Genomic DNA, 23,178 nt, shown 5'->3' on the forward strand with positions numbered 1-23,178 from the left:
CTCACACTGAGAGCCAGCAGGCACACATTTGGGGTTTGGCACTCACGCTCCCTCTTGCTCTCTTCTCTGGCCAAGCACCACATGTCCCCATTCAAAATTTTCACTAACTACCACATGATAGATCTGCATGTTTCTTACTCAGATGTTCAAGGGGAAATTACTGTATAAATAGTTAATAGCATATCTATCATATCTTACATCCTGCTCTGAAATCCTGAAATCTGGATGGAGGAGAAGAATTTCTGCATTAAGGAATGCTGGCATCAGATTGAAAAACAATCATCAAGCATTTGAGATTTGGGTGCACAGGCAGGGCACAATCTGTTTTATTGCCACCAGACCGTGTGATCAGAACCTTTGCAAAAGCAGGCTACTGGAAATACACAGATTTTTATTCTTCAATGTGTTACAAAGAGGTAACTCAAGTTCTTTTCTAGTTCGAAACATCTAAAACCTGTCCTACATTAGCAACAGGGGTTTTGTTTCCTTCCCACTAACAGGCTAGTCCAAAGGTGCTACTATTTTGCATTCAATGCTGCTGAAATTGTATCTGAACTGGAAAGTCAATGAAATTATATCAGAAGAAATACTTTTTTTTTTTCTTTAATGCCTGAATGGAAGATAACTAATAAGACCTGCAGAAGGGAAGGTGGTCTCATGCCTGCTGCTTCTCACTGAATCACTTACGGGCAAAGGCAGCAGCACCTGGCTCAGGTCAGGTGCCAGGGCTGCTGCTGCTGCCCCAGTTCTGTGGGTATGTGTGGGAGAGGAACCAAGGTCTGGGGAATCTTCCTTCAGCCCAAGTGATGAAGGAGCCTTGTCCTGAATAAGAGGATTAGCTTCGCTACTCAAATGAATGGTGTGTGCTCTATTCAGCTGTGACCACAGCAACATTCATCAGCAACTGCAAAACACCTTCTTTGTCCTTCTAGGGAAGGAAACGGTCAGACTTAGTGGAACTTTTCCTTGGTAACTAAGGCCATGCACAACTTGGGAAATCAAAGGAAAGTTACACTACTTTTTGTTCTCCAGTACACCCTTTTGCAGGGGAATGAGAGCATTTCCATTTCCATAAATCTTATCCAAAAAAATATCAGCTGGAAAGTAATTTTTTCTTTTCCTTTACAAAACCCCAATAATGTAAAGCTCCTTGTCTGACTGGATAGGATTGGTGTTCAGTAGAGAATGGAATAGGGGCAGCATCAATAACATGAAAAGACAGCCTAAAGTTTTCCAAAATTCAAGACTCCCTGAAAGTTTTGAAAGCACATGATCAGCCCATGTCTGTGAGCAGCAATATTTCTTTTAATGAACTCCAACTCACCAGGAACCAGCCTGTTTCTCTAAGTACCCTTCTCTTCTGAACAGACACTATGCAAAATTAATTCAGGAGAATCTTCAATACTCATGGGAGCAACTAAAAGACACTTAACAACTGCTGATAAATTCACCTAGATCTGCTGGCAAAAACAAGCACAATTGCTCAGCTCCAGCAGTACTGACCCCTTGGTGCAGGCATCACTGGCTGTGATGTTTCCCATTGCTTTTGTTAGATAAGATGACATCTTATCCAGCAGCCCCTGGATGTCACACTCTCCAGGACAGGCAAGCCAAATGAAATAGCAGCAAACACACATCCTCACTCTGCACCTGCCCCTTTCCTCTTTCCTGCAGCCTCCTCTCTTTCAGGTCTCCAGTGTCAGACTTTGTTGGGTGCCATCTCCCAACACATGGCCAACATATTCACCCACTGTGGGAGCCAAGGCTTAAAGGCAGCTTGCAATATCTGAGCTAGCCTCTGTTCCCTGGATCATTCCCAGCTTTTGGTATCCAGATGTCTTCACCTGGGCCTTGCTCCTGCAAGGAGAGGGTGAATTTTCACACTCTGTCTATGAGCTCTGCCACAGGAGGTCCCTGTGTTGTGTGGCTCCTGCTCTGCAATTTTTGACCCTTCACTGACCATGTCCATATGAAATTACCAAGGCTGTTTTTTCCATTTTTCTGTGGAACACCACTCTGCTCAGCCTAGCACTCTCCACACTGCAGGCTGGCTGCACTCAGGCCAGCTCTGCTCTTGAGGCTTCACACCAATGTTAGCACAATGTTGAGGTACCAGTGCCAGCCTCAGAATAAAGCTAATTTCTCTGGGCTTAGAGCTCTGCTTTGACCTTTCAGAGTGGAGCTGGGCTGCAACTGGCCAGCATGGGCAGTGCTTGTGGCATACCCCCAGGCTCACAGCTCCTTGTGGAGGAGTTTTATCAAATAGCACAGCACTGCCTGGGCTGGTCCCATCACTCTCACTTGTTTCAGCTTTAAAAAAGAAGACTGATGTCTCGGTTCTGGGGAATGATAGAACTGAAAATCCAGCAAACTTTCAATGCCTGCCAAGAATAAATGTTTCACTAACAGAAATATTTTTCCCTCTTGATCTTCCATAACATGGCTGCTCTGTGGCAGTCAGGAGTATGATGAGCTCAGGGCATAAGAGTCCTTTTAAAATCAACACTTATCCACCAAAACTGGGGCTGCTAGGAGTTATATTGGACACAGGAGCCATTTTTAATATGTAGTCCATGACAAACCTGATTTACAGATTAAAATAACAATATTATGGCATTTATAGGATATATAAATTTAAAGCTGAACTGTACTAGCCATAAAATCTTGGATGCTTTTGTTACAGCTGCAACCAGCAGCAAAATAATACACCAGCAAAGCTTTGCAATTAATAATCTCCAAGTTTAACACATTAAAAAATTCAGGGTCCCTTTCAGAGTGCATTACCAGGTGACATGAACAGGTGTCATGTCACATCAGGCTTTCTTTAGGCAATAGCTCAAAGCTGACATAAACAGATGCAAAAGACTAAGATGAGAACATTTAGTAATATGGATTCAAAGAATGGCCATGTGACCTTATCATTCAGGTTTAACTACTGTTCTTTATCATATATTTATCACAAGGCTTCCACCTTCCTTTAGCCTGATATACAGGAAAAAATGGTCCCTCAGAACTCTCAGTCCTTAAGGGAGTGTGTAATTTAACATTTCCACCCTGTTTTGGATCAGCACTTGTCCTGTGCTCGTGCACTTTGGTACTCAGCCAGTTACAAACCCCTAATTTCTAGCATGGCCTGCTCTGCCCTGGGCCTGCAGGCAGATACTCCTGACAGTTCCCTGTGCCCCAGCAGCCAGTCCTGCTCCTAAGGAACCAGGGAGGGCTGCACTGCTCTCTGCCTGCCTGCACAAAGGGGCAGGGAAGGCTCTTTACCCCCTGATGGAGAAATGAGAGCTACATCCTTTGTACTACAAGGAAAGTGACAGTCAACACTACAAATACATAGTTTACAAGACATGTTTTAAAACATATGCCTTTTTTATGAAATACTTTTTCCAGGCAGACAAAGAAGGACATTTTAGTATGCCAGTTCGCTCTCTAGCATGACTGAAGGTTCTCAATTCACTTCCAATAATGGGTATTACTGGACCAGTAATTCTCATTCTGGTTTGAGTAAATTCACACTGGAAAACCCAACACTTGAAAAATGCAAGGGGTCAGCTGAGGAAGCAGACCCACGGTGCAGGATCTCAGCCAGGGATAGGTTTTAGTTCCCACTGGCTGCTTCTCTATTTCGAGACCAGTAATAATTCTGTGTGCACTCTGGTCCATGCTAGGTTTGTGAAATTAATGATAAAGCTGGGTGCTGCTGAAAATAAAAATCCCCAGAAGAAATTCTCAGAAAAACATGCAAATTGATTTCAGTTAATTGTGGTTACTATGATGACTGTAATTTGCAGCTTCTTTTGATTGTATATGGTGAGGGATAGCCTTAGAATTAGCAAGTCAGAGAATTTGTCAATTCAACTGTTGTCAGTCTGGCATTTCACACTGAGTAATTAAGATCCTGCTCACCTCGTTCACCTGAGCAGTAACCACTGGCTCAGATTCAAAAATCACCCATTGCTCCTAAAGCCTCTTCAGCACAAGGCACAGATCACCATCCCCATTTTGCAATTAGGGAACCTGAAGCCCAGGTTTAAACGTTGCTGAAATAGGAGAGATGAGAATAATTACTATCATGGTCTTAAACAATTTCCACCCAAGTCAGAAAAGTGAGAGCTCTGTAGTGAAGTTCCTGCCCCACAAAAATCAATAGCTAAACTCCCTCCTTGCCCCTGTTCCTATTCACTGAACCATAATAATGACAAGAGAGCTATTTGCATGTTTAAAGAAGCAGAACTGAATGCATATAGACTCCTTATAATTAGTTTCACAGCAGCTGACTGCAAAAACACGTAATTTAGGTTCAAATAATATATACTTTTTAAAAACCCTGAAATGCACCTTGGTCTGTTTACTGGCTCTGAAGCCATAAAACCCAGCACGGTGTGACTGAAAAGTGTTCCACGCAAAAAGGTAGAATGCTGGGCTTTGGATGAACATATTGTGAGTCTGAAAGCTGGATAATCAATTAGCATCCTACTGGAAGCCTGACAGCCTGTCGTGACCCATTAGGAGGTATTCGGTGCTCTCAATAGCTGTGGCTATAGGGACCATTTACACAGATACCAGGTAAACCCCTACAAAGCTGAATATGGTAAGGTCAGCTCTTTGTTTTACTTCTAAGTGCTTTTCCAAGATGATTTTCTCTCGGGTGGAATGAACATTGCAGTTCTGCTAAAAATGGCAACACTGTATTTCAGGTAAGCGGGTTGAAAAGTCATTCTCACTGGGAAATGAACTCATGACCTTTTCAACGAAAGGTAAAGCTCAAGTTGTAAAAGTTTGCATGTAAAATGCACTAAATATATGGTTGAGTAATAGCTCAAGAGGGCAGTAACAACATAGCCTGCCTAGCAGCTCATGCTAATGCAAACATAATGTGCCATGTAAAAAGAGATTAATCAAGTTTTCCTACAGGAAAACTGACAGCCTGTCATGACCCATCAGGAAGTATTCTGTGCTCTCAATATCTGTGGCCACAGGGACCATCTATGAACTGACTAATTTGGGTGACTGGCAATACCACACCAGGACAATAAGAAAAGTCAGAGATGGATGCCACATTTCTGGTCTTTACCAGCACTTTGCTTATAGACATTTCCCTCTCATTCATACTCTTCAATGTATGTACATGGTGTGCACACATACACATGCCTTGTGTTAGCTAAACATAGTGAATAACTGTGCAGTTAAAGCAGAAACCTTTCCTAGTTCCCAGAGCTACTGCTTTTGGTTTATGATCAGAGGCTCATGGGCTCAATTTTCAGCAAGGAAGCACAATTAAAACTGGTAAGGATGTTCAAACCATATCTGATTCCCTTCACAAAAAACAGAAAAAAACATTGTTCAGATTATAATTTAATGTCAGAGATGAGTAAATACTATTTAACAACAATATCAGCACTCTTTGATAAGGGCAACCTCAAGTCTCTGGCTCATCTCTTCTATAAATTGGAATGCACTGTGATTAGGCTCCATTTGGCATTCTGCTGTGCATTAGTCAGTGAATGCAGAGCTTATCCCAGCTATATTTAATGAGGCAGCAGGCGTGTCTTTCTTTGCAAGAAAGAGCTTATCTACATGCCTATAACTGATTTTGTAAGTGAGGCAGCAGATCCTCAGGCCCTGTTTGCTTTCATCTGGATGTTTGAAAACATTGTGTCCTGCAGTGGAAGGTAAAATATTGCTTCATAAAAGGCTGCCACACGTGCTGTTTTAAAAAAACCCACAGCAACACAAATCCCCACTCCCCTCCTGCCTTGCACTGAATAATAGTTTTAGAGTAATAGTTTCAGACACCTTGGTTCTTTGCTGTGTTTATGATTGCAGTGTTTTATCTCCTTGTGCATATCACATTTTGATTACTATATTAGGGATTTACTGGATGAAGTAGCTAAGTGAACACTAAAAAATTTGAAGCAATAGTTTCACCTAGCTATATTCTAACAGAAAGGATGTTTCAATGAATTAGAATCTCTTGAGCTAATTTATTTAATGGCTCTATACAACTCCAGTCCATCAAAAAATACTGGGAGTTTAACTCATAACCCCCTGCCACTACAGCTATTTACCCTATTGCAAGGCCAGTGTCAAATGCTGCCAGATCAGAATGAGAGCACTCCATGTTTGTTTCTGCAGGATGACAAGATATACTGGTAAGATGAATTGGGATCTGTAAGTCAATCTATGAGGCCCGTCAAGCCTTAATTACCCTTTTTATCCCAAAGACTCCACAAATCCTATTTTGATTAAAGCCAACATCACCCACTCAATTAGAAATATTGGCAATGTAGAGGCACAATCAAAGCATATTTATTTTGATTTTTTCCTGTCAGAAACTGTAAAAACTTGTCTTAAATGTAACAAAGCATGTATAAGATCACTTAGGGTACAGGCATCTCCAACAGTAGTGCTGTGGCAGCTTAGGTGGGTATTTAGCAGTGAAACAAATTCCTGGCTGAGTTTGGAACCTCTTTTGGGTTTACATCTATAGGTATACAGCTATGGGGTCACTTTGTACCTTAGCTGAATTGAACCACAGAAAAGAAAAAATGAGGTTAGAAGGGGCCACTGAAGATCAGAAACAAGTCCAAACTCTTGTTCAAAGCAAGTCTAACTTCAAAGTTATATCGTGTTTCTCAAGGATTTGCCCAGCTGTGTTTTAAAAACCTCCAAACAAGAGATCCTGCAGCCTCTTTGGGCAGCCTGCTCCCTGCTCTCACAGTGACAATTATTTCCTTATGCCAAACTAAAATTCCTCTTGCTGCAACTTGTGTTTACAGCTTCTTGTCTTTCTACTGTGCACTTTGAGTGGGATCTGGCTCCATCTGTTCTGTAGCCCTTTCTTTAGGCAGTGTAACACTGATTACAGCCTCTCCTCAGCCTTCTCCAGGTCAAACAAACCAAGCTCCCCCATACACTGTATGCTCCAGCCCCTGACTGTCCTATCCTGGCTCCCCACTGGACTCTTGCTGTCCTCAGGCACCCAAACCAGCTGCAATGTTCCAGATGCAGTCTCAGAAATGCCAAACAGAAGGGAAAGATCAGCTCTCTTGTCCTACTTGCTCTCCAGCCAGATGTCCTGCTCTCACAGGGCAAGAGCGTTACATCACAACCTTGAGCCTATATTAGCAATATTTTTGGGCAGTTTACATTGATAGTGTGTTGTTTATATGGAAACCAAGAATCTTCTGTAATCATATATATTTCATCCATTAGTATCTTACCTTATTATTTTTTTCCAGTAAACTCTGACTGTTGTGACATTTTTTCAGGAGTATTTTGTGGGCAGTTCTTTCCCAATTCAAAGCAATGTGATGAGAAGCAGAAGAGATTGCAATATGCTAACATTTTAGATGTGCTTTTGAAGAGGCCTTTGGGCACAGATGTTCCATAAAACTGTATTTATTATTATAATAATCTGCTAAAGAATTCAGCTGTTTTTTCAGAGGTCTGAATATTGAAGACTCCCTAAATCTAATGATTCTGAGTCTGCCCCACTTACTTCACTTTCAACAGTAATAAGAAATACAAATTTGAAAAATCTGTATATACCAATGCATTTTTGAGCACCACAGAATAAACACTGACTTACAGTATAGATGCTGCTAGAAGAAATCTTTCAGATGGAATCCCTTCAAGCTGCAAGTGATGTCAAAAAAGCTTCTAAGTAAAAGACTCAAATCCACAACACAGAGGTGCAAGTAGAATTCAATGCCTAACCTACAGAAGTATATTAAAAGTAGATGCCTGTGAGTACCTGACTTGTAACAGCACCAAAACACATGAAAGACTGGTTCCTCAGCTTTCCTTGAGACACTGTGGAGATGCAATTTTAACTCCATGTGACTTTTTGGACAATGTTATGTCCTGATACTAGTTTGGAGAGGGGAACAATAATAGAAACAATAATTTGAACATCAAAAATGTAAAAAAAATCCATGACAAAAGTATAAATATCACTTAGATATTTGGCAACTCCTTGCTCAAACACCTCCAGAACTGGATTTCTTACTAATCCCAAATCTGAGATGCAGTGATTAAACATTTTTCTTTCAATCAAGGCAGGTATGAGAGATAGCAGAAGAAGTAGAAAAAGTTAGTTTTAAGATGTAAACTATTCTGAGCTGGACCCATAAATATTTTGCCTGATTGTAATTATCCATTCTGATTTTGTCCCCTGGAAAGCTGAATGAAACCCAGACCCTTCCTGTCTTTGCAATGTGAATGCCTCAGTGAGAGCTTCCTTGGGAAGCTTTTCCTTCGCACTCGACTCTTCCCCAGCAATGAGCACTCAGAGGTCTCTGAGCACCTGGCTCTTGAAACAGATGTTTGGCACAGGAGGCTGGGGGTTACCTGCTGCAGATAAGCCTGAAAAACCCAAATCACAATAATTATTTACCTTTATTAGCCTCAACAGGGTTCAAACTGGCATCTATTTAATCATATCATATTTACTATTGTCAGGAGCAAGCTCTGAGGAGTCTCCAGAGGAAACTAACTGTAGCTCTACAAACCTCCTTGTGAGCCTGTTCTTTTTATACTGTCACATTCTCAGCCCTTTCTGAAAAATTCTGATTCTCTGTATCCAAACAGTAATGAAAATGTGTTATTCTTAGAGATATTAAATTCATATGCTATTGTAATTCCAAAACCATTGTATTCCACTGTGGAAAAGCATTATTTGTTCATCTGTTCATGAACTCTAAAATCTGTAGGTTCACTGGGAGACTAAAATACTGCTGAAATCCTTTGCCTTTTCCTCCTCATTTTTGCAGAGAAATATCATGGAAAACTGCAATTTTTTCACTTCACTATTTTATTATTAAATGCTCTAATTGCTAACAATGCATGAAGAAATATTTTAATTATTTGCCTGCAGATGATTATGACAGAGGAAGCCACTATTCCAAATGGGAAAGGGTTCATGTCAGATTGTACTAAGATCTAACAATTCCCACACTTTGTGTTTCCAGGGTCCTGGATCTACTGTAGTAAGATTCTCTGTGGAGCTGCTTGTGCTCCTGCCTGGTTTGGTGTGGAGGAGGTTTCTGGGGTGTGTGCTGAGAGTCCCTGTCCCAGCCAGGCTCGCGGTGCTGCCCCAGGAGGCTGCTCCATGTCCCAGGCAGAGGGAAACCCCCCTGAGGATCAGTGAGGCTCTGGCACGCCTCCATCACCAGCTGGGACAGACAGCAGGACTAACAACCAAGTGTTCCTCACACGTACAGCTGTCCTCGCTGCCATGTGTGCACATTCCCCAGGATATTCATGCACTTCAAGGAGGAAGGGGCCAGAAAAATAAATGAAGTTAGTCCAGGCAGAGGTGTTTCTGGCTACAGTATGTATTCTGTGCTAATAAAAGATCCAGGAACCAGCAGTCCTCTCAGCAGAGCACCAGCTGTCTCCACATGCTGCAATAATAAGCTCTGCTCTAAAAACCTGGCCTTCCATATTCTGTGTGTAAAATACAAAATCAGTAATGGTCTACAAACTGCCTACAACTAGAGTTGTGCTTCTGAGTTACCACACAATTGATACAGAATAAAACAAAACTTTTAAGTTCTGTCTGCTAGAGCAGTACAGTAGTGGCTCAAATTTCAAGAAGCTTTGACTTGACAATATTTTATGCAATATTAGTAAGAGAAACATACCAGGCATGGCTGGGTAGTATAAAATCATACTTAGCACAAAGTCTGACTCCACAGTAGATTCAGAGGGGAAGAGCTGAATAAGCAGTAAAAGTGGGTGCAATGACATGCATCCCTACTTCTTCTGGTACATACATTTATCATACTTTCCCTAAGCCATTAATGGATTTGTTTTTCAGTGGCCACAAAGCCCATTTGCTTTGGGAACGTCAGCAGAGAGAGAAGGCTTCTGCTAAAGGACTTCCAAGTGTGAGTGAGCAATGGTTTCCAAGTGCTCAGCAAAGCAAAATCAACTTTTATCAGAGCAGTTGAAGGTACCTCTCCCCCCTACACCTGCCAAATTTAAGCTTCCTAGCCCTACTGCTGACGCTTTTGTGTTGTTCATTAACAGTCCCATGCAATTTTTATAATGGGGAAAGTGTCCTTTATGCTTCATCTCATTCTCAAAAACAATAAACTTTTTTCCCTGAACCTTTATTATAATTAATTTTTAAATGTAACTAAAAAACAGTGACCAAAGATAGGAAATTTTTGCTTGAAAAGCAAAAGCAAGAGATCCAAAAGATATAAACAGCTGCTCAAATAACCCCTGAGTAGAAATGGTCTTGGTCTCAGAAGGTTGGTATTTAAACTGGCATGTGATTTTAAGCACTTGAGTAATCCTAAGAAACACACAAAAAAAATTGAAAATCATGTGCTGCAAATTACATGTAAGTACAAAATCTTGCTAACCTGGGACTGTAAGCATAAGCCAAAACCAAGTAACTTCCATATTAATGCTGAAAGTTACACACTCATTCAAGAGCTTGGAGTAGACAGAACCTAATGCTGTTCTAAATTGCTACAGTATTTCTGAGTGCTGTGGTAATATATTCTGCTGTATACAGTGTGATGTTAATTTTTATGCCTTGCAGTAGAATGTGCAGTGAAGTTGAATTACAATTGCTCTGGGAATCATAACACTGGAAAACATGTCTAAATCTCAGCTTTAAGGCCATGCTAATGTATCTTTTACATTTAATTTCCTTTAGGAAAGAAAGAAAAAAAAATAAGGTAAATGAATAACTGGCTGTTGTTGACTTTGCCAGTAAAAAGAACCAAGATATTCCAGTGTGGGTTATCTGGGGATCTCTGTCTCTGGTCTGTTGCTAGCAAATGCTGCTGTTGCAGACACCCCAATGAAGTGTGCTCTCTGACACCTTCCTAAGGCTTTATGGAAAGGAGGATCAAGGATGGGATAAATCTTTTAATCTTCACACATACCCTCAAGGTTTTCTGGATTCACAGTCCAGAAAAGAAATGATGTGAGGCAAAGTTATATCTCTCAGTAATCAGAGACAACTCAAGGCCCTTCATGGAAGAATCAGCAGAGATACACTTAAAGCAAGGTGAAAAAAGGAGAGAGAGAAGCAAACCTGACATTCTCACTGAAAGGAGCCTTTATCATTCCTCATGTGATACAGGAGCAAGGTGCAATAAAGGCTTTTTACAGCCAAAATGTCATTTTGTTGACTACTGACCTCCTGCCTTCTTTGAACTTTGAAAGTGATTTCAACTGACTTTTGGATGCTCTCTTTTAGCTGCCTTCTCTTTTCCTCTTAGACTTAACAAGTGGCCTTGTTAAACCTGTCCTTTTCTTGGATTCCTGGGTGTTTTAACAGAGTATTACCAGGATCAGAACCCCTCTGAGAGTTCTTTAACTATAATTGTTTCTATAATTTCTGTATATAACTTGTAGAATAGTTTGGTGCCTCTTTCCTTCATAGGGATGAATTTCCATAAAAGAAGGAGAGCACCAAGGGAAATGGGAAAATCACTAGGTTAGAAAAAGGAAGGTGATATTGTGCTCTTAGTAGCTAAAACCAGCATTCCCAATTCAGTTTGGTGCCATGAAAGATAATGCTAGGAAGAGTCAGAAAGAGAGTGGGACAGGCCATCAAATTTTCTTAATTTGGACTCCATCTCTCTGAACCCTTTCATGACACTGAATTAGAGCAGTACAAAATGGGAAGAGGTGAGCAGGTCTGCATTTATATTTCTGAAACACCAGGAGGATTATACAAGTCCTGTGGTTTTCACCTGATGTCTCCTCATGGGAATCTCACCAGTACCATCAAGCAGTTGTGCCTGCATCTACATGAACATGCACAGGTGCTGTGCATGTCTACTTTCCAAAAAACCATCTGTGAATATCTCACAGCTCCTAAAAATACAGACATGTTTTTGGAACTTGGTATTTTTACAGTGTTTGCCATCTTTCATTTAAAAGTTTCTTCCTTTTCCAAAAAATGTAAGTTGTTTTGAAAAAAAGTATGAGTGTTGAGGGTGGTCTCCCTCATAAAGAGCCACAGGGCTTGGGGCCAGTAAGCTCTTTTCAATTATCAGGCCCAGGTGGGAAGAGATCAGGTGGTTCCTACAAAGGCTGAGGGACTGCATGTAGAGTGGGAGGTTTCTATGAAGTCTGTTTTGGCTGAGGGGAAAAGAAATTATATTTTACTAAGTTTGAAAATAATCTGACTCCTGAAGGTGTGGTGTTCAATGTTGTTGGGCTGGGGGCTCTTAACTACAGGGTCCTATGTGTACCTTCAACAAGTCCGTTAGACTTGTTTGCATTATTTTACAAAATCACAGAATATGCTGAGTTGGAAGGGACCTACAAGGATCCTCCTCAGTAGAAAAATAGCAAAACTCCCTTTTCTCCCCCAAAAACCCACCTCAAACTAAGCAAAAGCAACCACTCAACTCCAAAGAACACACCACATACATATTAAAAATTCTGGCTAATGTACACAGAGCAGAAAAATAAGTAAGCAATCATCCAAAATGACTTTTGTGTTGTAGACTGCTCTTGAATGAGGCCTAATGGTGGAAGCATCATTGCAAACTGTTTTCCATTGTCAGCATGCATTTATGAGAACCATTTTGTCCAATTTCCTGTTCTTTTGCTGGCACAAAGGGACAGAGTCCCTCGCCCTTACACCAAGGTTTCCTCATGCTGCCTGGGCTGTACTGCACACGTGCTCAGTCCCTCCCTGGGCAGCTGAGGAGATGGAATGATGATTGTCACACAATAACTATTTTTCCTTTATTTTTCGTGGTGGGGGGAAAAAAGTACAAAACTACAGGGCACATCTGCAGTGCACCAATTAGAGATAGAGAGGACAGGTATTCAGTCCCCATGGATGGCTCAAGGTTAGAGAAAATTACCCACTTTTAGCAGATAACAGAATCCTAACTATCTGCCTTAAACTGGGATTGACTGTGCGCTATCTGAGCTGATAGAAGGTACAATATTTCATCCAAAGACAGGCCTGTTTGCCTTCTGGTTTTACCACTATGTAATACTATTTTGTTGACCTTCAACCACACTTGCACAGGAATTGATGTAACATGAAGGGGTATGACAGAAGGCAATCAACAACACAACAAGATATGAAAAGCCTAAAGAAGAACTTATGTTCTCAAAAACGGGACACTGACTACTCAGTCACATACAGAGTTTAGAGTGGTGAAGAACTTACATAAGATACAATGTAAATCAATATATGTCCCCTTTATTCACAAAAATGATGGATAATGTAGCAAGCCAGGTTGATTTACCTTAATTTGCAAATCAATTTCCTACACATTTTTTTTTCCTTTAAATCCCACTAATCAATTTCAGATCAAAGCAGGCTGATGCACAAGGGGAACTGCCAGAAGCTTACAGTTCTGTGGGAGCTGTCCTGGGCACAGCCAGGAGGGCCCTGGAGTTGTGCCATGCTGTGCCACTCCATGCAGCCTGCAAGTGGGATGTGCATCCCTGCACACACAGCTTCATCCCATGCCTGAGCTCCTGAGACCCAGCACCAGCTGCACACTGGGTTTGTCCCTGGGGAGAAGGGAGAGAAGCCCAAAGGAGCATGGCACCAGCCATGTCAGCAATGTGTTAGTGCTTAAATGTCTGCTGTGTGCAAATTCACCTTTGGGGAGCCATGGATGCTGACTGGCACTGGCTGAGAGTATTTATGGATGAGCTGGAATTGCAACATGCGAACTTCTCTTTATCACTCAAAGAAATGACTGCAATGCCGGCAGATCTGAACAGGAGCCAGCCCTCAGGCTGCCCTCACCCCTCCCACCCAAGCACACAAACCATCCCTCTGCCTTTAGGTTCCCACAGCTCTTTGTGGTGACCTCGTGTGCAGAATGTCACGTCTGGCCAGTGACACTGTACAGAGCAGCAGGGCTCGTGTGGCACACAAGCTCTTGGCAAAGGGCAGCAGGCCCGGGCTGTCGCACCCCTCCTGGGCCAGGACAGCCAGAGGGAACTACCTGGCTCCCCAGCACTCTGACTTTGCTCAGCCATCTCTATGGCTGGCTCTGCAGCTGAGGCTGTTCTTGCCACCCTACCCTGTGTTTCTGTTTTAACAAGGGGCAGGGGAGAGCAGGCTGTGGACAGTCCTTTCCTGTGTGGTGCAGGCCAGCTGATCTATGTCAATTATTTTTTTTGGTCAAAGCTATTTTAGGACACAAAATTACAAGACTTGTTACATAGAGCTCTGTGGGATTTTACACTTGGAAAACAATCTTGGAAATGTCCTTGTATATGAACAGTACCTTTCTGTGGTGAATCTGTATGGGAGCTACACCTATCACAGTATTGTAGCAACAAAAGTAATTACTGCATAGTCTTTTAACCAACAAAGCCCTTAAAGGGCCTGTGAGGGTGCAGAAAGAAAGAGATTTCAACAGACATGGAAACTATTTCTTATGTGAGGATTTTAAAGGGAAAGCAGCTGTTAGAGTGAAGATATTCAGGAAGAAGATCAGATCTGTTAAAATACTCAGATGCCCTTCCATGTCTATCCTCAAAGCAGCACTTTGCAGAATACATGCAAACCTAACTCCATTCATTTGTCTCATTTCACACTTGGCTCCTCTTCTGGGGGACTAGGAGAATACAGCTGCAGAGTAAAACACTTTAAAGCCTGAGCTCTTGAAACCGACATGGGTAATACTTCTCCATTTTAAAATGCAGACAGATTATTTCCACAGATGATTTGCAGATGTAACATTTAGCTATTTAAAGACTAGGGGTTTTTTCCAACACTTTTGGAAGAGCAGTAGAAACTCATGTTTGTGGCAGGACTTAAACTGAAATTGTAGAGCTGTTCCAGTAGTACTCACAGCACCATCACATTTTTGCTCTTTGTTTCGGTCAAGGGTTTCCCTTTTTCTATCTTTGCCTTTTCTGTATCTCACACTTGGCTCTTTTCTGCCTGTGCTCATTGCAGCACCCTCTGGAGGACTGCAATGATGCCGAGATGGATTTGTGCCAGGGAAGGAACAGGATCAGTGAGCAACAAGCAATGCAGTTCAAGGTCATTCTGGGCTTTTCCCCTCCAGCACCCAACCCTTCTAAGAAGCAGTACCTGAGTGTTCTTTCAGGCCTGATAATCTGGGTGAAGTGGGGCCCATTCTGCTTTTTGTTTTATCTATTGTGTCAGTGGGATGCCAGTAAAATCCAGCTACCCAATCAAAGTTTACTGCAACATGTGCTAACAGGTACAGCACTCAATGCCCAACATCTGAGTTGCCTTCACATGCTTCTAGGAGCACTTAAAAAAGAATGAAAATGTTTGCTATTGTAGAGAGCAGAGAAGGTGCCTTGAAAGCATTTATATTTCTTACTATTTCTGTGTCTTAGGGAAGATATAATGTGCAGGCAATTGCTGCTTATTAGGAGATTTAATCCTGCCTTAAGACTCACAAAGATACCACTGTGTAGACAAATATGTAGAGAAAATATACAAAGAAAATATGATGTATTTCTAGCTATTTGTGGACTCCATATATTATGACATAAAAATAGTGAAACACTGCTAAGTCAAAGCTTTAAAGAACCTGGGATCATTAGAATAAGATTGTCCATGTGGCTGAGTTGAAGATTTTACATATCCACATTGTAATAATTTCGTATATAAGCAAAAAATATTTGGGAAAGTGGGTGGGGTAGATGAGTGGTGAATGGATGTTGGTCATTCTTGGAAGACAACAGGCACAGAGGCAAGGACACCAAATCAGAGACAAAAGTAAAATTAATACAAAGGCAATTAGTGGGACATGCCAGAAGCAGAATGCATAAAGAATGTCTTAGTTAGATGTAAGTACTAAGACATTTGGGGGTGTGTGAGGTTTGAAAAATATCAGGACAAAAGGGATGAAGTGTGCTGTCACCCCAAGGACTGGAACAGAGCCAAAGAAAGGATCATCTGAGGTGAAACAGCAAGTAAAGCTCACTGACTGTGCCATTTATTTGCTTCACATACTCACTTCTAGTTACAGACATCCATTCATAGTTGGCATGTGTCCAAAGAAAAATTTGTGAATCTCACAGATTAATAATTAAACCTTTTCTTATTCAATCAATGCAGCATAATTGCCAATAATATTCCACCAAAAAAAATCAAAAGAACCACTACCTTCACCTACTACATTAAAAAAAAAAAAAAATCTAAACAAAAACCCAACTCCAACCCTTCAAAAATATCCCAATGCTCAGAAAAAGAAATCTTGTCTATGACACATCCCTTACAGGCCTACTAATTGGATGTTTCTCAAATGGCATGAAGCAAATACTCTGAGACAAATGGAGTTTAGCAAAACCATTTCAAATATGGTTTTGTACTACTGCAAAATCTCCTCTGTTGAACTGTGACAACTACTTCTGAATTTCAAAAATTATCTTAACTGTCTTGAAATGTCAAGGAGAGAAAAGGAAATGTATCTTGGGTAGCTGAAGCTTGGATTGATGGAAAACATAAATAGGGATGCAGAGGGGTGGTTGAAGTAAGGACCACATGAAGTGGGTGTGTGATACTTTCTCTGAAATATTCAGTTTAATATACAAAGCAGTGAGCAGGGAGGGGGGAAGCAGTTATACATACCAGGAATTATGTTTCTTTAAGCATTTATAGATGGAAAATTGGTATCTACGGACATTAAAGGCTAAACCTGATAATCCCACAGTTCAGACTTGGAACATTTTCAAGGTTATCAGAGTTAACCACAGCCAGTTTATCAACCACAGACTCAGCTCACTTCTTGCTTAGACTCAAACCATTATTGTAGCCGCTGCCTGTGTAGTGCTCTAAAAGCAACAGCAAGTTTGCTTTCAACTGCTAGAAACTCTGACAGTTCTGCAGGAAATGAGTAGCCCTTTAAAAAAAAAGAATGGTATGAATAAATTTGCAACTAAGCTATGCTATCACAGAAACCAAACTTAAAATGATGTGACCAAAGGCTGAAAATAATGGCTGAGAAAAAAATTGTGAAGTTGCTATGGTAACTATTAACAATTCAGACAGGCTGTTGATATGAGATCGTATTAAATATGTCAAACCAAACATTTTATTTATAATTTAAAACTCCAACGTTGACACTTTACAGTTAACAGAAATTAAAAAGAAATTCAAGATGTAACTTAATAAAGACTTGAAAGTTATGGCTGAGGCAACACTTTCATTCTACCTTGTCACTTCACACATTCTAAAAGACCTTCAAAAGTCCTTTTATGCTAAAATTTTTTATGCTTGGCCATAGCCTGGAGAAAGGCAGAAGCAAAACCATTTGCCTTCTTTTGAATTATCTACTTTGGAAGGGGGAGAGATGGGAACATCTTGATTTTTAGCCCCGACTTAATTGCTCTGGTGTTTAAAGTTCACATTGTGACTGTGCACTATACACTGCTGCCCTTACCTGGGATCAGTTACACTTGCTGCATTGCTCTTGCCTCAGTGAGCAACTTCACAGAAAAAACAGCAGAAACTTGCCCAGAAAGCCAAACTTTTTCAAGCCTCCCAGTCTGCAAAGCACTGATACCTTCACCAGCATTACTCATGTGCTTGAAATTAGGTGTGAGGTTAGTTCAAAGCCTGGAACACAGTGTAGACCCACAGCTAGCTAGCTGGATGATACTTACCTAAATATCAAGATGGATCAGCTGTTTTTACCTTACAGTCCAAATAAATGATCTGTAATGTTACTGGTTTTACCTATGTGAATTGTATTCTTTTGAGCAAGATGTGTTAGTAGAGAGTTTGGATTTCTGTTTAGTGGAATGTGCATTTTTCAAATGTCAAACTGCATTTTGCTTGAGCCTCAGAGTGGGCCCTGTGTGACAGTGTTTCCACAGGCAAGGCTAGCTTCAGAGATTTCCAACTCCCCCTCCCCCTGAACCACCATGCAGTCATGACCTTGGTACTGTAATTTCCACACCTTCTGAAATTCTACTGATACTGTCACCCACTAGCTCAAGCTTTAAATAAAAAATGCACTGGAAAACCTCTCATGTGGAGACCTCTTCTAACCATCATGACATTTCAGCTTTCCCCTGGAATAAAGTACACAAACACTGGGTCCCAAAACCAATCTGTTTTCCTTGATGACCATTTTAAATATAGCCATTAATTCCTTATTGATTTAAAATTCAGCAACTGTATATTTCTGCAAAGGTTCTGGTTACTGTTTACTGTACACATATGGCAGGCCAACACGTGCCTCTCTTCACACAATTATTTGCAGGTGCTGTTAAATCCCTAGCAATGAAATAGCCTACATCTAACATTTCTAATTAGCTTATTTAGTAATCATGAAGGAAACACAGGAAACATTTAGTGGTGTCCTCTCAGATATCCTTAAAAATGAGGAATGTCACTAGGGGCATGTCCTGATGTGGGTGTTTTTTCAGCCCAGTCAGTATGCATCATTTTAATGTGACTGTGATCATAGCCCCATTGTGCCTGCCAATCCCAATTAACACAATCAGCCATCCTAGGGCACAATTTATTGCTGCATGTGCAGCTTACTGGGACATGGAGCAGCAGCCTTGCAGTCTCCAGGCCTCTGCAAGGAGCCCTGCCTCTGGGAACAGTGCTCAGCTTTTCCCAGCTGTGAAATCTCTCTGTTGCAAGATATGTTCCTGTCACATACTTTTCCTTATGGCAGGCTGAATATTTCCCTTTTTTGATGACTCTAATATCATCAGTGATATCTAGATAAACAGGAGTATATTCAGGAGATAGCCCTGCTGTTAATCCTGAAGTTACCATTCAGCCTTCAAAACTAGGGCAAGGTGGCTTATCACTGAAGACATTTGGTTTGTACCAGCACAATGAGTTATTACATCTGAAAATAAAATGGCAACAGGCTTTTTTCACTCCAAACTGATGTGCATGCCATGTTCCATTTGTCAGCACACAGTTGAGACATCTGTGTTGTATCACATAGGTACAATGGAATTAATCTGTGAGGCTCCTCTGTGGCACAGCACCATCCTTCTGCCAGTGTCAAGCAACCTTACTTTTGGTGAACAGAGCAAATAAGTCACTTTTATCATAAAAGACCTTTTTGGCAAAAAGATAGCACCAAGAATTTCAGCAGCAACTGTGCATAGTGCAGAAGGTATTTCATATCTTTTTGTATCCCCAGGGACTTTCCCTAGATTCTGTGGCAGACAGAGTGCAAAGAGATTGCTCACAGTTCTTTTGTTCTTTCATCTCTTCTCACCAATTTTCATTTAAAATCAAACAATTTTGCTGGAGACAAAAGGTATATTTTCTGGCTTCATGTTCTAGAATTTCTGTAAATTGTTCTTGCACATGTCTGCAGCTGACACACAAAATATGCAAACTCCTCTCCTGATTTATGCTTTATGCTCTGCACGGAGCCTGTATAATTGTGGAAAAAAAAAAAAGACCAAAAAGTAGTTTTCCTTGAATTTCAGAAAGTAACGTACGCTGTTTGAAAAAGAATCCATAGCTTCTTACTGCTAGCCTCACTAGAACACTTCCTTTCTCCTGTATATCTTGTAAAAAAACCTGAAAAAAACCCCAGAACTTTTTTCAACAGACCTAGTTATGAATTTAAGCATTAGAGAAGGCTTCCTGTTCCTACCACTGCATTTGGTAACAGAGAAAAATGGGAATTAAGGTTAGGAAATTCATTAAAGGCCACTTTTCCAAATGGATTTGCAACCAGCCTTTTAACTACAAAACTCTGGTCCAAATTATCAAAAGAGCTCACCTCCCATTTGGCACAAGATTAAGGACAGACTTTCAAAGCATTTAACCACTTGAAGTTCTCAGTGTGACACCACTGGCCAGATTTCCAAACTTTCCGCTCACTTAAGGACCTAGAAATGAGCTGAACTCCTTTGAAAACAGTTATTGGTTTTGGACATTTCAAAACTATATTGTATTGAATGCAATCCAGAGGCTACACTGCTTGAAGTATTCATAATTACTTGATAAAACACAAATGTTTCCTTCAATTTCTCCATACACAGTTTTTCTGCATTTCTCAGAAAACTTATAGATCTACAAGCAGAAAGTTTCCTTTCTCTTCAGAGCTCTTATTCAAAAGCTCAGATAAAAGGGCGCTTTCTGGTTTACTGATAACTCAGTAACTTCCACCCTTTCTCTTCCAGATTCATAACGACCCCACAATTAGCTCTCTTCACAAACAGTAAATTCCTTAATTCCCTTACAAAGACTTTGAAACAACACTTCTGCTAGGAACCATTTTTATCACTAAAATTACACTCATTAGAAGTTAAAGATACTGAATGAAATAGAGCAATCTCAGATCAAAGTAGCCTGCTCTTAACTACATAAAAACAAATTAGAGCAACTAATGAGAAACAGGCTAAATACATCAAGGACCAAAATTATTAACTTACATTTAGCAATTATTTTGACAACTTACTAAAAGCAGGACTGAATAATACTGACCAGCTTTTTCTAAATTAAAGCTTATTATATTTACATGAAGGAAGAAATAATGGTTTGGTTATTTAGCAAGATCCTCCTTAGCAGCAAAGAAAAAGGAGAATTCTTATCAGAAATAAATTGACCATGAAAAAACATGACTCTCTAAATTATATTTTCTGCATATCAGTATGGTGATACTATTGATCACACTGCAGTGTGATCACAAACTCAAATATTTAAGGTTTGACTACATGCAGTATTAATTCATTTAAAATTAGCAAGACTACACTAAGCTTTTTATTTCACCATGATTCATCTCTACTATCAGGATGATTTTAGAGGTAAGCTTCTTTTATCTGCAAGTTTAATAATTTTTTTACTTTTTTTCCCCTCCTGATATGGTTTCAGTTATTAAAAAGGCAATGGAAGATGAAGGGAAAGTTTGAAAGTACAGCAATACAAGACCAGAATGAATTTCAAACAACAAGAAATTAGGATTGAGACGCAGTAAGAGAGTTAAGGAATCATGGAATTATATAGGTTGGAAAAGACCTTTAAGATCACAGAGTCCAACTGTTAACCTAGCATTGCCAAATCCACCACTAAACCATGTCCCCAAGTGCCACATCTACAGGTCTTTTGTACACAGTGAACAGTACATCATCCAAGCCACAAGCAGACAGTTTCTCCAAAAGAATGTTCATTCTTCATTTTTGGCAGGAGAGATTAGGGTTAGCATGTTAATGTTATAGGGAATAAAAAGGTCTAAAGCCTCCAGACAATTCTATATATCCAAAGACAGACCTGCAAGTATATTTAATGAAACCAAGTATAACATTTAAACACATTAGTGAGCCCCACACTAGCTCTACTCTGTATTTTTAACAATAGAGTTTGATAGATATGACAGTGCTGAACAAACAATTCATACTTATCACTTGCTGCAGTATGAAGATTATTTGTATTCAGACTCAATTCTGTCTAGGATTTAACACACTCATGGACCAAATAAAGATATCTTCTGAGTTATCTCATAATATGCAGGAAGAGGGATGGTAATAAGTATCTGCTGTTGAATGTCCACAGGCTGTCTAGGATGGCTGTGGGTCCTGTGCAGTCTCTATCAATATATAATACCAAGCTCTTTAATCTTGATATAAGAAATGAATTTTTTTACAGTGAGAGCAATCATTCATGGCAGCAACCTCCTCAGGACAGGCAGAGTTCCTGTCACTGGAGAATTTTAAGATGTGATTGGACAGAGTGCCAGAAAATCTTATTTAGGTTCCCTTTGCCACAAAAGGTTGGACCAGATGATCTCTCAAGGTCCCCTGCAATGTGAGCTGTTCTGTGGCTCTCAGTGATAATGACAATGTTCTGCAGGTATCCACAGAGGCTGCTGTCACAGGGCAGTGTCCCCACTCATGCTTGTCTTCCTCATTACCCTTCTGAACCCCTGTGCTATCACAACACTGCTCACTATCCCCTTACACATACAGATAAATCTAGTGTTTCAAAGATTTCTTTTTACATTGTAAAAGCTGAAGGTTTAGAGTTACAGAAAAACCTTAGGCTCTGGAACACAGTTACAGGAAATTGGAAAAAAAATCCAACACCCTAGCAGTTAGGTGGTAGTTGGTATAGCAAATTACCATAATCATCTTAGAAATGCTTGCAAATACATCACTGCTTCTTTTCTTCTAGGTGTGCAAAACTACTCTGAGCCTTATAATTCTGGGATACTGATGAAACCTTTCAAAGAGTAACTAGAGCCTCAGAAAAGACTTGAAGACAGACATGTTCAATTACCCTCCGAGTAGAGAGTGGAGTGCATCCTGAACTTAACAGTGAAGTTGAGAACTGAAAAAATCCAGAGGGTATCTCAAAAGGCTGGATGATTTGACTGATCACTGAGGTATAGCTCCAGCCTGTGGCCATGTCCTAGTGGATATTCATTTTACAGATCAGCTACCAGTAAGAAATACTTACCTAAGGCTGATGAAGGGGGCTGTGTGTGATAGCACAGACAGAATTAACTGCATGAACTCTTCCATGGAGGTGAAGGTTGTGCTCACCTTTTTCCCTGCTCCAGCACTGTGGGCTCTGTGCAGGCTCCCATAGCCCTGCTCCCTTACTGGGTGCCCAGGGACAGTGGCTCAGGGCACTTTGTAGATTAATCCAGTGGGTGCTTTAAAAAAATGCCAGTAGCTGTCAGCAGCTCACTGGTCTGGCCAGGGCTAGGGCTCGTACAGGCATCTTGGACAAGCTTTGGGAGCTTGTCCCTGCTGGAAGGGCTCCCTCCCTGCAGCCTGTGACAGTGTGCCCCACAGCACAGCCATTTCCCACTGGCAGGATGTTCCTCCTGCTGTCTCACGAGCTGCTGCACAGACAGGAGGATGTTACCCCAGTGCTGACGTGGAAGCCACGCATCCCCCTCCTGCAGCCAGCATCTGGGGGATGCTCTGCCTTAAGAGAGCTGATGTCTGGATACATCATTTTGTATTTCCTCTGGTTTGTATTGTATTTTTGGGCCCCTGGCCCAGACTGTGTCTTGAAGAGACCTCAGGCCAAATTCTGTTTTCAGCTACAATGCAGCTGTTCTGCAGGAATTGCTCTGACTTTCACTGCAGTGTTCTGGATTAACACTGTAGTAATAAAGGGTAGAATTTGGATCATTGCATTCTTTCCCTGCCATCCAAAGAAAAAGCAGGTTAACAGATCTGCATCACAGTGCATCAGATGAGGAATTCTGAAGAAACACAGAGCCTTGACAGATA

General features: G+C 40.8%; 1 protein-coding gene across 8 annotated transcripts in view; it reads right to left on the reverse strand.

The window, feature by feature from the left end:
- SEMA6D (semaphorin 6D) overlaps positions 1–23,178 on the reverse strand; it is a 342,631-nt gene that overhangs the window by 73,441 nt on the left and 246,012 nt on the right. The window contains exon 1 of one of the 8 annotated variants that reach the window (XM_077185501.1): positions 3,913–3,934. The exons of the other annotated variants lie outside the window; for them this stretch is intronic. The gene's annotated coding sequence lies outside the window, so the exon portion shown is untranslated. Of the gene's footprint in view, positions 1–3,912; positions 3,935–23,178 lie in introns of those variants that run through there. 8 annotated transcript variants of the gene reach the window in all.

Source organism: Agelaius phoeniceus, chromosome 13 (assembly GCF_051311805.1).
Source record: "Agelaius phoeniceus isolate bAgePho1 chromosome 13, bAgePho1.hap1, whole genome shotgun sequence".
Taxonomy (NCBI): domain Eukaryota; kingdom Metazoa; phylum Chordata; class Aves; order Passeriformes; family Icteridae; genus Agelaius; species Agelaius phoeniceus.